Here is a 12,417-nt window from a genome sequence, read left to right as displayed (position 1 = left end):
AAAAAATAAAAAATTAATAAAAACCCAGAAGTATAAAGATTTTCATTATTAAATGTAGGAAAGAGGATTCATACATAAAATAATTAGGCATTTCTTTAAAATGATAACATACTTAAGTTTCTTCATTTTATTTAAAATAAACAGAGGAGTTTGATTTAAACAAAGAAAACAATGAAGAGAGGAATTTTTTTGAAAAAACAAACAATTAGGAAATTCTTTGTTTTTTTTTCCCCCATGTTGGTTTATTTCTAACAAAGCACTTAGACCAGGCCCACCCAGAGGGGAGGATGTCACTTCCTCAAGGACTTGAAGTTTGGGGCTGTTCTTAACCCCTTGGTCCCTTGCCACATTTCCTTCTTAAAGCTGCTTCTGACCCTTGTGCAGAAGGATCAGTTGGAGAGGGGCAGGGCCAGGCCTTGCTGGAGTCTTGTCACTTGTACTCGCATCATTCTACAGAAGCCTAGAGGATGCAGTGTTTGAGGTCCCCCTAAACTCTGTGTTTTCCTTCCTCCAAGACCCTACCCTCTTTGGGGCATAATATTGGACAGTTCTGGAGAGAGAGGCAGAGGCAGGGAGAATCTGGGGTTCGGGTTTTACGGTATGGTAGAGCTTGATGAGGAGGGACAAGGGGAGGAAATTCTATTAAAGCACAACTAGGTTTAGCCATTTAAAGATTATGTAATTCAGAGTGCTAAAACAAGACTAAAAGAAATTGATAGGTTCTGATATAGTTAATGCAGACATCATTTATTTTAATCTATGATTAGTAGCTTATGGTAAATGTTTACTTAAGGTAATACTATTTACTACTAAATACTCCCCTCCCCTTCTCTTCCCTCCTGCCCCCTTACTCTATCTCTGGGATTCCTCACTCTAGGGGAAGCCGTGTCTGTTTCTCAGCAGTCCTACTGAGAAACTCATTTAGTGAGGAACTGAGGTTGGCCAAACTTCACGTGAATGAACTTCACATGAAGTAGTAGATCCTTCAACACACTCATAGATACAGAGAACAAATGGGTGGTTGCCAGGAGGGAGGGGAGTGGGAGGTTGGGTGAAATAGGCGAAAGGGATTAAGAGGTACAAACTTCCAGTTATAAGATAGATAAGCCACTGGGATGTAATATACAGCAAAAGGAACATGGCCAATAATATTTTCATACCTTTGTATGGGTACAAATGGTTACTAGACTTATTGTGGTGATCATCTCCTAATGTATGTAAATGTCAAATCACTAGGTAGTACACCTGAAACTAACACAATATTGTACATCAACTACACTTCAATTAAAAACAAACAAACAAACAAAACCCAGTAGATCCTTCAGTCAAGTCTTCAGAAAGTGCAGCTGTGGCCAATAGCTTCACGGCAACATCATGAGAGACCCTGAGCCATACCACCCACTGAAGCTGCTTCTGGTTTCCTGATTCTTAGAAAAATGTGAGATAATGTTTGTTGTTTTAAGCTGCTAGAGGTTACACAGCAATGGATAACTCAACCTTAGTATGTTCAATTTCCTTCCAATAACATTTTCAGTCTTTTGATTTAATATGTGTTTCAAGAAACAGCTCACATATCACATAAATGATCACTTAAGATGTATTTAAAAATCAGAGATAGATAAAAATATTTTCAATTCAAGTCACATTTTGAATTGAATTACCTTTAAAAAGGAAGGTAAATGCACAAATACTAAAAAGATTAAATACATTCAAAATGTAATTACTTCATCAAAGGAAATATGCAGTTTCAATAAGATTTATATTTCACATTATATCTTGCAGAGAAAACAAAATCATCTAAACCATTTGAGTCTACTTATAAAACTTAGTGACATAACTTTCCACTAAATTAACTATTAATATTGTTTATTTTAAAAGGAAATTTGATCAGAGTTTTTGACTGAACTGTCCCCTTCACTGAATTGACTACACATTATATTTCTATAAATTTAATGTCATTTACGTACAGCTAGAGTGAGGGATCTGGGCACATTCAAGATGACAAAATTCATATCTTCTGTGCAGGGTTACTTATAGATCTTTAGAAAAATTTGCCCCCATGTCTCTCTGTTTAGATAACCAGAAATGTATAAAAAAAAATTCAACCTCAGTGATCACCAAAGAATTGTATATTAAAACAATAGGACACCATGTTCCTATTATATTGACAAAGAAATAGTAATAATACTATTAATACAGTTTGTTGTTGAGGATTTAGTACATGTCCTAAAGTACGTGATCATGTAACATACCTTTTGGTAAATAGGTTAAGATTTTATATTCTCTTTAACATATCAATTATGCTTTTAGGAACGTATCCTTATGAAATGGTTGTGGATGTAAACAAAATTTTAGCTACATGGATGTTGTCTATTTTAAAAAATAGAGAAAAAATCAACAAGAAAAGATTGGTGAAATAAATTATAGTCCATCCACATTATAAAATATTCTTCAATCATTAAAAATGACACTATAAAAGAATTTTTAATGATGTGGAAATATCAACAGGATACATAAATTTAACATGCAAGCTAAAAAATTTATGTGTACCATGACCTTGCTTCAGTAATTATAAAGAGAAAACGTGCATGCAACTGTACTGGGAAAAATTAGAAAGGATATAAAGCAAAAGGGGGGGCATAATTCTGTGTGTGATAAAACATATACCTGGATTTTTGGTTCAGATTACTGGGAAGTCCATTAGAAGATGACAAATATTTGTGTCACATGATGTTAACTGAGAAGAAACGTTCCAAGACAGGAGTGAGACCTGAACTAATTATCAAGTCTCCCCACCTAATATTGACGTGCTATTAACATTAATGAAATAACATGAAATGCAATCCTTATCAGCGTAAAATAGTATTTATGCCACAACCTTCAAGCTTTTGAGATATACTTGAAAAGTATTTTATATTTTAAAATAACCTACATAGTAAGATAATGAGGCAAAATAGAATATACAAAGTGAGCTACATATATAATTAAAGTCTTATGAATTACAACTTCAAATGTATCTATAAGTTTTAATGTAATAATAATCTCATGAATCTAATCACATGATTCAAATTTTTTTTTAAACGCTATTACTAACAATCCCATTACTGTTCAAAATCTATATCTATATTTTAATCATTAGGCTGTTGAATGCATTACTTGGATGTAAGTACAAGTGGTACAAGAGTTATTACAGATTTACACTGTGAAAGTCACTGAACTTCCCTTTATCTACATTTTCTTGCCCACCTGCCTGTCTTCTAGAAGTGAGAAAAATAACAAGTGAAGGATTATGCCTTACTTTAGGGACACGATGTATGCTGCTCAATAAAATTTGCATTTAAATTTGAAATTTTAGTGTTTTCATAATAAGCATTGTTTTACAATATTTATTTCTGGAGTCTGAAGTTTAAGCATTCTGTTTTATGCTGAAGATTTAATTAGGCAAGGTTCTCCAGAGGTTTGGACAAGATGCCTAGAATCGTCTCTCTATTGCGTAGGTCTCAGCAGATCAGTTTGATGTGGCAGAACTTATCTCTAACAAGAATGGTTGTGGGGAAGGGTGAAGGGTTAGCATAGACATAATAAGATTTCTGTGATACTTGATGTTCCTCTCCTTGAATTTCACTACCTATCTTGATAGAGGTGCTGCCATTTTTACCCTGTGACAAGCCAACAGAGCCATGTCTTCAGTCTCATAACCTTTGTAGCTAATTTCATGTTTGTGCATATTCCCAAAAGGTTGTTATTTTGATCCTGTTTGGAACAGTGGGAAGGTACTCTGGAAAACTCAAGAGAGACCCTCTTGTGTTCTGTGGGAATGAGGAGATTAGCAAGTGCACCACCCTCTCTGTTGGTACACTTGTGCTCATCCTGATGTCAGACATATACCTGAACCCTGTGTCTGAGCACGTTCACCCTTCTCCCATTTATAGTAAAATTCTAAAACCTCCCTCCGTGGGTTGTGTAGATTTTTATATTTATATGGTTCAGGATTGGCCCAGGTTATTATAGAATTCATCTCAGGATTAGAGGTCACCTTGGCATATATCACAGAAAGGTCTAAATTTTAACTCTTCATTAATGAGGTAAAACTAAGAACTAATATTCTAGGAATGACCAATAATAGATAGACTATTTTTTATACTGTCGAAAGGATGGACATGCATTAAATCAACGAATTTTATATCCTCAAAATGGTAAAAAAAAAAAAAAAAGTATTGCTGCTTTATTATCAAAATGAAAATGAAAAGTCCACACAACAGAATAAAAAGTCATGAAAAACTTTAGCAAATGATAGCTTCCTTTCTCTCTTTTTTTAAAAAAAATTTTGGAAAGTATTGCCTGGGTTTCACATGATTTTCATAAGTTAGAGCTAGAAAAGGCCTATGAGTGTACCTAGCCCTTTCCTGGCAATATTCAGTCTCACCCATTCTCCATGGCCTAAGCATTTCTGCTTGGGCGCCTTGTGTCCTGCACATGCATGGACTGGGGGACATTGGAAATGGAATACATGGTCACCGTTCCACCTTTGGTACAGCCAGCTGCTGACTGTAGGCAAGCCCTGTAAACAATCTGGGTCTCATTTTCAGAGAGATAAGGCTAGATCATACGTCCTAAACCAGAAGTCAGACAATCAGATCTAGCTTGTAGAAATGATTCGTTTGGTCCACACATCATTTATTTATTTATTTTAAAATCTGGAGCTGGCCAAACAAACAGGAGACTTCACATAAAAATTCTAATTTCTTGTTCCTCTTAGAAAAATAGAAAGATCTGGCACCCCAAGCCTGTATTCTTCCATGAAGAGTCCACTGGATCTGAGAAGCAGATCCTGAGAAGTTGCCCCAGTGCCAACAGCTTGTTTCATGTGGGTCTCAGTGTCTGAGGACACATGAGTTTGGGAACCCCTAGAACTCTTGATGATTTCTTCCACCTCTGGCATCATATAACAACTAAGAGAACACATGAAAACTCCAGCAGAGGGTCTAACGCATAGTAGGAAATCGGTAAATCTTAGAGGCATCTCTTCCTAAAATAAATTCATAAAGGAGATCAATTAACTGGACACAAGCAAATCATTAGGATTTTTTTTTCAGACTTACATAGATAGAATGTTTATTTCAAAAACCCCCCAATAATTTCAGAGTCTGTTGAATTAGAGGGCAAGAAAGGCATTTTTAAAGGTTTGGTCAAATTTTATTACACAATTAACTAAAGAAACATGAAAACTAAATATAACTGTATTCATATTGGAAAGTCACAGGTCAGCTTTAAATTAAATGGGTGTTATCTGTAAAATCATGATAAAAATGACTTTTTTTCTATGTTGAATTCTGTATTCTTGCTTCACTATCAGTAGTAGCTCAAACTTTGTGCAAACAGCCCCTTCTATATAAATGATCTATTTTCTAAATTCAATGCAGTTTTATTAATTAGCACTCTAAAATTTTTTACTTAGGTCAGCATTTCAGCTACATTTTTTCCCCTTGCAGACTTCTCTTTATATCATGTGAATCTTTGAAACCTAAACAAAAGAAATTATCAAGACTTTTTTGTTGCTCTTTGGGTTTATTCTTGAAATCTTCACAAGTGTGAAGCTTATAACTTCAGATACAGTTTCAGAAAAGTGTATGTATGGGACTTCCCTGGTGGTGCAGTGGTTAAAAATCCACCTGCCAATGCAAGGGACACGGGTTCAATCCCTGGTCCGGGAAGATCCCACATGCCGTGGAGCAACTAAGCCCATGCACCACAACTACTGAGCCTGCGCTCTAGAGCTCGTGAGCCACAACTACTGAGCCCTCGTGCCACAACTACTGAAGGCTGAGTGCCTAGAGCCCATGCTCTGCAACAGGAGAAGCCACCGCAATGAGAAGCCTGCGCACCACAGTGAAGAGTAGCCCCCACTCGCCGCAACTAGAGAAAGCCCATGTGCGGCAACAAAGACCCAATGCAGCCCAAAATTAATTAATTAATTAATTTTAAAAACAAACCCCCCAAACCTATATGTCATAGAATAACCTTTAAAAAAAAAAGTTTATGTATGTGTGTATATATGCAATCCCTAACAGTTACTCTTGCTCAGAAATCTCATAAAATGCTCCAATCCAAGGGCTTCATTGTTAGAAGAGTGAATTACAGATGAGGTGGCAAGAACCCAGGTTAATGCTTCAAATTTTTCTTCTATGATACCATATTTTCTTACATAGGGAACAGGTATTGCGGGAAGGGAAATCCTGGGAAAAGATCACCATCAGGCAGGGGCAGAGGGTTGTTACGTGTGTAGAAAATCCTTGTGGGAAGTGAGTAGAATTTCAGAGCACTGGGGACAGTGCTCTTGAGCAGACTTATTTTGTGGGTGGGGATGGGGTATGGAACGGATGGCTCATTCTCTCAAAGCAAACCTTCCCTGAATCAGGCTTCTCAGCAATAGCAATATGATCCTATAGAGACCCCGAGAGAGTCCAGTCAGGGTTCTAGTGATCCAAGAAGGTAGCAGCAGGAACAATAAGCTTATGTTTCAGATTTATGGCCGACAATTCCTTAAACAAATAAATGTATTCTAATAGTACTTATGAAACAACAAAAGCATGAACTTTAAAGAATTAAACTGTTGTCTATTGATAAACGTTTTCTTGGTTAAATTTAAGAGTTGTCTCACCGTCACTAACTACGATTAGAAGAAGTTTCATACGCAAATAGTGACAACTCATCTTATTAGTAAATCAGCCTTGATTATACAAAATCAATTAAATGTGTATTATGACTCTAACTTCTGTAATTGAAAAAGCTGCAATAGTTTTGTAATTGACTGTTTTGATTCTGAAAAATAAATGTCTTCACTTAACTGTGAAAAATCTAAGAAATTGAGTATAATCATAACAATGAGCTAATTTTTACCAATGTTTATTAATTCAAGCATTTCAAAACATAGAACACTGCAATCTTCAGTTGTGAACATAACTGCACTTACACTTCACTGTTTAGAATTGTATGTAAATGAATATATACAGTACATACATAAAATATATAGCACTTATGTAATACACATATGTGTGTATGTGTGTGTATTCCACCATACAATATGGAATCATACTATTTAAAGAAACTTCTCTGAACTATAAAGAAACTCCTGGGCTGAAAAAATACATTCCCTCATTTATTTATTTTATCAATTTGTGTTTTCACACATTGAATATGCTTAAAGTTGACCACATCTGTGGAAGTGGAGGAGATGAATACCTAACATAAATATAAATATTGATTATTCTTTCAGTATAGACTCTCAAAGTGCAGATATTCATATAGAAATACTACTATTCTGTCCCCAAAGTATGCACTCAGGAGTGTCTGAGTGGTTTTTGCTGTACTCAACACAGGTTTTGTCCCTCTAGCCACACTATCTCACTGAGTATGACTTTTTAGTAGAGTACCACTTAAAGCCATGGAATAAAACAAAATTAACTGGTCTTCAAATGAATTAAAGGCATCAGTCTAGTCTCATAACCCTAATATCATGATTAAGCTAACTGGATTTATACTTCAAGCTTTAAACAGGTTGGGAAATAGTGCCACATACTTGTAGTAGGCTTGAAGAATATACAAACCACAGAACTTGAAAGTGTAAGCTATTGATAATTTCCTTATCAAGCCATATTCATATGCATGAATATGGCACAGAAAAAGCAGACCAACTGAAATGCAAAATGAATAAATTCAGTTCTCTGTATCCCTGGGTTCTGCATCCATTAATTCAACCAACCACAGGTTGAAAACATTTGGATAAAAGAGAAATTCCAGAAAGTCCCAGAAAGCAAAACTTCAATTTGCCGTGCATTAAGCATTACACTAAATCCACTGAATGGAGTGATGTGTAGGCTGCTGCAGCCTCCTGCCATTCCACAGACACTCAGTCTCTCTCCAGTACCTAGTCGTTTGAACATTGTTCACCTCGCATCTTGTTCACTGACTGCTTATGCTGTAGGCACCCTTTGTTTCTGTGAAGCAAATGGCTCCTAAAAAGCCATTAAGTGGTCAAAGCATCCCTCAAAGGTTAAGAGGGAGTGTAAAGTGCTCTCTCTCGAAGAGAAAATGAAAATCCTAGATCTTTTGAAAAGTGGCTTGTCGCTTGCCAAAGTGGTCAGTAAGGTCGGTAAGAACGAACTGAGCATTCACACAATAAAGCAGAAAGAAGCTAAAATTTGCGGAAGTGTTAGTGCTTCACCTACAATTGCAACAACAGTCTCTCTGGTTGATGTTAAAGTGCTTGCAAAGACTGAGAAAGCATGAAGTGTGCGGCTAGAGGACATGTCACAGGAGCGTATCCCTGTTGATGGCAAAGTTATGTGTGAAAAGCACTTCATCTCTACGAGCGTTACTGTGAAGGGGCTGGGGAGAGTGAGAGGAAGGAGAGGAAGGCTGCTAAGGGATGGCTGGCGAACTACGAGAAGATCACGGGAGAATCAGCATTGGCTGATGCCAAGTGTCATCAGTGCCCCCAGAAAAGCTCAAGAAATTCATAGAAGAGAAAGGCTACCTTCCAGAGCAAGTCTTCAATAGTGATGAAATGTGATGAAAACCCCAAATCGCCTGCCTGTGTTCTGGCAACACAGCAAGGAGGCTTGGTTGATGGCCATCTTGCTCTTGGGATAGTTCCACCAGGGCTTCATTCTTGAAGTGAAAAAAATTCCTCCAAAAAAAGGGGCTGGCATTCAAGGGCCTCCCCATTACTGGCAATGTTCCCAGCCACCCCAATGTCTCTGCTTCACCGACAAGAATGCAGAAGTAATGTTCCTGCCTCCTAACACTATGTCACTGCTGCAGCCACTTGACCAAGGCATCATCAGGTGCATTAAAGCAACTTACACTTGCCTCACCTTCAGGAAGACTTGTGAATTTATGGAAGAGCTTCACAATTACAGAGACTGCAGATGTCCCAATGCCCAAGACAGGAGTGCATGTTGGGAGCCATTATGGAGTGAGGTTGTCTATGATTTCAGGGGCAACCCCACTACTGATGCAAAAGTCTGGAATGTTCCAAGGGAAGTTAGAGGGGAAAGCTTCTCTAACATGATCGAGGACAATGTTGAGGAACACCTAGTAGCATAGAGAAACTTTTACCAACAAGGAACTCAAAACTCTGCTGAAATCCTCTACAGACGATGATGATAGTGATGCAGAAGGCTTAGAGGAGGCAGAGCTATCAGTTTGGATGCTTGAAAAATCTGCAGCAGTTTTTTTTTTGTGTGTGTGACAGTTTCATGCATTAAAAAGGACATGAGCTTCAAGTATGATTCTTTGATGGAATGAAGCCTCTGTGTTACCTGGGGGATAACGATGCGCCTAGAACCACTGCAAGATTTGTTTGATGATGAAAAGAAAAGAAGAAACAGCTTCCTATGACAATGTTTCTAACTAAAGCACCTGTAGTTGTGAAGCTCTGGCCTTCACACTTGAAGACAGTCAGCCCTCAGCCTCTACAGATCCTGAAATTAGTATCACTGAGCCTCCTCCAAAGTCTCAAGATCTGCAACTGAAACCCAGGTGATCCTTCTGACATCCTGCCAGAAGGTTCAAGTTAGCCTGGTGTCTCACCACTTACCTACAGTGCCAGACTGTAGGTAAGTCTGGCAATGATGGGGTGCCCCTCACCCCATCAGCACGGTAAAATAATACAACAATCAACATTATCATCATATGAGGGTTATCAAGAGAGAATAATCAGGGTTTTGATGGGGGTTAACACAGTGTGTGTGTGAGTGTGAGAGAGAAGTGAATTTATATTTTCTCTGTTTATAATTATAATTTCTATATGTACTTGTATCTTAAATATTCTGTGTTTTATTCTATATATTTCTCTTTCAGGTCGTTCAATGAAAGCAATCTGTAAGTATTCAAAGAAAGAAAATGTTACGTTGTTGCTGACATGTACTATGCAGTTAGGCCTGCCACGGTTGCATCTGTAGTGAATGTATACAGATTTTTCTTGTATTATTCTCTAAACAATACAGTATGACAACTATTTACATAGCATTTACATTGTATTAGGTATTAGATGTAATCTAGAGATGATTTACAGTATACAGGAGGATGTGCATAGGTTATGTGCAAATACTACCCCTTTTTATGTAAGGGACTTGAACATCTGTAAATTTTGGTATCTGAAGTCCCCCTCGGATACCGAGAGACAACTGTCTTAGTATGTAAGACCTGAAGTGAGGACTTTTACACCGATGCTCATACAAGATGTTAGTGGTACCTACAGTCACCTGAAAAAGGCTATTGGAAAATGGCACAAGGATCATCCTGTGTCTAACTTAGCTCACTCACAAGTTTGCCATGATGTTGGTCATATTGTGAGGTGTGAGATGCCAAGCTCAGGACAGGGGACATCCTAGTAAAAGTGAGGAACAAAGACAGTCTTGACCATTTTACCTGGAGCCAGCACTTAGTGCCCACCCACTTTTTCACCCATAATTCATTTCTAACCAGAATGAATAACCAAATATCTGGAATAAATGAGACAGAATTTTTATCCTTATAAATACAAAAATGAATACTTTACCTATGGTGCATTAAGCTTTTGAAGTTTGCCTAATTGAGCCCAATAGGTGCTTGCAACGGACAGAAGCTGTTAAATTCACAGTGCCCATCAGAGGCGTGCCCTCCAAACAACATGGCCAGAATGTCTTCAATGTAACTTTCTATGATCAGATAAAAAGGTGACATATAAAGTGATGTACTAAACCCCGGCCTTTTTGTCTCATGACTGTGGTTACCATGTGATACTTTTCAGGGTCAGGCAATAAATAAATAGAGTCGGATGGGAATGGGGGTATTTCAGTGGATGCCAGCATGAGAGAGGAGGGTGGCGGGTTGGGGGGTGGGTTTACTACTGAGAACTAGACAGGCCAACACACCTCTCAGTAGATACCAGCATGGACTGAGGTCAAGCTGTCCTTCCCCTGATGCTATCACAATATTAACTCCCCAAAGCCGAGATGCTACTCTGACAAGATGCAGAACCATAAACAGATTTAATTTGCTCTGAATTGCCTCAGAAGGCTCTAAGTTTACCTCAGTTTGAAAAGACTAGGTTTTGTTAGCAATAAGAAACTTAAATCCAGAAACGGCAAAATAAAGGTATATACTTTTGCATACCTGGTTTTTATGGCCTGAGAATTTGCACCCATTCCATTTTCTTTTTTCTACTGCATATATCTGTGGATTACCATTTCTAGTTACTGTGGTGACATGCATTATTAATGTATCTACTGTGCTGCAGATTCAAAATTTCCTAGTAAAATTGAGTTAGGTATATGCGTGAGGAGAGGTGAAATTCCACACAATCATGGAAACTATCTTAATTTCTTTAAAATGCTCAATCTCATGGAGGAGGTTGACAATGCAGAAGTTAGAATATAAGTACAATATGAAGCTTCCTGGCTCATTTCTGTTCTAACCCTGTTGGACTTAATAATTTTAAAAATACAGTACTATTGTTTTGAGGAGGAATTCTGTTAGGTTCCAATAACTACACACAATTTGCTCCCTTGAAAGTGTCAACGTTATGCCCCCAGTAGTACGTTGAATAGCATTCATGAACTGTCTTCAGAAAAAAATACGTGAGGTTTGGGATTTTGCAAAATCAACTCAACTGGTCACCTCTGAAACCAGCATTATCATTTACTTGCTCAGCTTGATAGCCACTTATATAGCTCTAGTTTCTAAGTTATCAGAAACTTTTTCTTAGTATTTTATTTCTTGCTATTTATACTGTAATAACTTGTTACTATGATAGTTTATTCATAAAGCTTTACACTAAAAAAAAATGCTACCATTAAATCAGATGTCTAACTCCTATTTGTTTCTAAGCCTCCTAGTATTACCTCCTTCCTCCCTGCTGGATGGAATACACAGAGTTACAGAAAGGGTAAGAGTTTACTGTCTGATAAGCTAAAAGGGCTTAAATTTAAAATGGGTTTTTAGTGGCTGAGAATAAATGTTTGATAAAAGGAGGCAGGTTGAGAATGGTACTTTGGTGGGATTAAAAGAATTGTGAGAGATTGTAAGGGAATTTGGGGGACAATAGAAGGAAAAAGGGGGAGAATATTTCCAAGAACTAACAGAAGTTACCAAGTTATTAGGGTAAACCAAGCCACAGAGAAACAGACCACCAGGTAAGTAGGAAGAGAGTGCAGGGCCAATAGATTCGTCACCAAAGAAACCACTTGAAGACAGAAGACCCTTAGAGTTGCTAAATTTGGTTTCTAGCCAAATTGGTTTAACAGAGCCTCAGAATCCAACAAAGTCAGTTATGCTGTTGTTACAATCTTGTGACTGTCCTTTCCCATTAGGTTATCCTGGAAAAGTTTTATCCTTTGTAAGAAAATTCAGAGGTCAAAATATCCCTAGTTG

General features: G+C 37.5%; 1 protein-coding gene across 2 annotated transcripts in view; it reads right to left on the bottom strand.

Moving 5' to 3' along the window:
- The window catches only part of IMMP2L (inner mitochondrial membrane peptidase subunit 2), a 915,024-nt gene that overhangs the window by 285,116 nt on the left and 617,491 nt on the right, over positions 1–12,417 (bottom strand). The gene's annotated exons all lie outside the window — the stretch shown is intronic.

This window comes from Kogia breviceps, chromosome 9 (assembly GCF_026419965.1).
Source record: "Kogia breviceps isolate mKogBre1 chromosome 9, mKogBre1 haplotype 1, whole genome shotgun sequence".
NCBI lineage: Eukaryota > Metazoa > Chordata > Mammalia > Artiodactyla > Physeteridae > Kogia > Kogia breviceps.
This window is presented reverse-complemented; position numbering and strand designations above follow the sequence as displayed.